A 2,489-nucleotide genomic window follows, 5' to 3' on the forward strand; every position below is an offset into this window, starting at 1 on the left:
GTGTGCCACCACTGCCCGGCTTACATTAGTGTCTTTATGAGGGTTACTATTTCTGTGACGAAACACCACGACCAAAACAATTGGGTAACAGTTCATCATCAAAACAGAGTGGGTGGGAACTCACACAGGGTCCGACCTGGAGAGAAGCCATTAAAGGGTGCTGTGTACTGGCTTGCTCTCCATGGCTTGTTCGGCCAGGTGTCTTATCAAACCGAGGACCACCTATCCAAGGATGGCCCCACTCAAAATAGCTTGGGCCCTCCCCTATTGATCACTAATTATAAAAATGCTGCATAGCTGGATCTTATGGAGGTAGTTTCTCAACTAAGGCTCCCCTCACTCTGATGACTCTAGCTTGTGTCAAGTTGACATAAAACTAATTAATATAATTAAAATGTGATTTTAAAAAAGATTTGTTTATTTTTGTTTTATGTTTAGGGGTGTTGTGATGCCAACTGGAGTGGCACCATTAGGAAGCGTTGCTTTGTTGGAGTATATGTGGCCTTCTTGGAAGAAGTGTGTCAATGTATAGCCAGACACCGAGTGCTCATATATGCTCAAGATACTGCCCAGTGTCTCAGTTCACTTCCTGATGCCAGCACGATGTAGGACTCTCAGCTACAGCACCATGTTTGCCTGCATGCCACTATGCCCCACTATGGTAATAATGGACTAAACCACAGAAAATGTAAGTCCCCCATTGAAGGTTTTTCTTTCTAAGAGTTGCCATGGTCATGGTGTCTCTTCACAGCCATAGAAACCCTAACAAAGGCAGAAGTTGGTATTAGATCCTGGGGTATTGCTGTGATAGGCCAGACCATATTTTTGCTTGAAGGATTATGGGCTTTGGGTCTGTGGATTAGGAAAAGCAGTTGAACACTTTAAGTGGTGGTTACCGCGCCATATTAGCAGGGGCATGGACGACAGTGGTGCCGAGGATGGCTTGAACTGTGGAGGGAGGGGCTGTCTCAAGAGGTTTCAGAAGAGAATAATATTAAAATGTGATCGATGAGACCCTGAGGGACTCCCGGGAAACGCTCTCCCGCACCGCCCGCCCGATCCTCAGCCTAAGCGGTAGCTCTGCGTTCACTCTCAACTCTGACCTCTGAAAAACACCGTCAACGTTCCCGGAGCTTCAGTCGTCACCGTGTTTTTCATGCCACGCCCAACGAGTCAGCGGCAAATACAATCTCATTAGAGCTTTCCTAGCTTTTCTTACAGGAATTTACAGTGGTGGCGTTTTATCTCCTTAATTCATTCTGAGTTCATTTCTGTATATGGTGAAGAATAACACCCAAACATGCGTGCTCATCCAGTTCTCCCGTCGTCATTGGCCCATGAGACTGTTCCCCTCACTCTCCCGGTGTGGTTTTGGTACCCTTGTCAAAATCGTGTGACTGTATAAGTGAACATTTGATAATACTCATTGTCTGTAGTATTTTACTTTGGTTTATTTTTCCTCTACGTCAGTACCATACTTACTTTGTTTTTATAGGTTGCCTTGTTTTATCGGTTGTTTATATTTTTACATAAGCCTACCTAACGCCTCCAACTTTGTGTGTTTTCCAAGTGTTTTGTATGTTTCAAATCTGTGCAGTTCTAGTAGACAGTATGAAGGTTTTGATAGAGATTGCTTTGAATCTGTAGCCCGCGTTGTTAGTATGGCCGTGTCAATATTTATCCACCCAGTCCATTAAAAAAAAAGAAATCCTATCTCTAAAAAAAATAAAAAAATAAAACCCAAGCAAACAAATAGATAAAACAGATATTTTGCCTGTATTCATGCCACGGAGCCCAGAAGAGGATGTCCGACTCCTGGGACGGGAGTTATTGACAGCTGTGAGCCACCATGTGGCTGCTGAGAATTGAACTCAGCTCCTCTGGAAGAGCAAGTGCATCAGCATGACTGTTTCCTATTGCTTTTTGGTTTGGTTTTTTTGAAATCGGGTCTCACTGTAGACCAGGCTGGCTTGGAATCCACTATGTAGCCCAGGATTTCTTTGGAAACTGGATTATACCAGAACTTTTCCTAAAAGGCATGGAGTCTTCAGTTGTACTATTTGCAAACCAGAAGTGGGGGTGGGGTGTCCAGAATCTCTGCCTTCACCTTGCATCTGTCTACCCTGCTTTAGGCCACCAGCTCGATTCAGGATACAGGTACACTAATCACTCGGGGAGTGTCTGTCTGAAATCTTTGGCACTGAGACCATGCCATTGTCCTTAATCCTAATGGCACAAGGGCACCTGAGGAATCTGGCTGTCACCTTGGATTCTAGGAGCAGGTGGCAAATCAGAGAACTGCAGAGATGGGCAATTATCCCCTATGGCACTGTAGCAGTACCGCGGCTTTTGTTTCCTGAGTGCTGGCATTACAGACATGGGGTGCCACACCTGATCTTTCTTTAGGGTCTCCACTGTTACTGGTGGTCAGGATCTGAGTCAAGTGTCCCCAGGATCTTGGCATCTTCTTTAAGAATTAAATAGGTAGA

The sequence above is a fragment of the Microtus ochrogaster genome, unplaced genomic scaffold (genome assembly GCF_000317375.1).
Source record: "Microtus ochrogaster isolate Prairie Vole_2 unplaced genomic scaffold, MicOch1.0 UNK69, whole genome shotgun sequence".
Lineage (NCBI taxonomy): Eukaryota > Metazoa > Chordata > Mammalia > Rodentia > Cricetidae > Microtus > Microtus ochrogaster.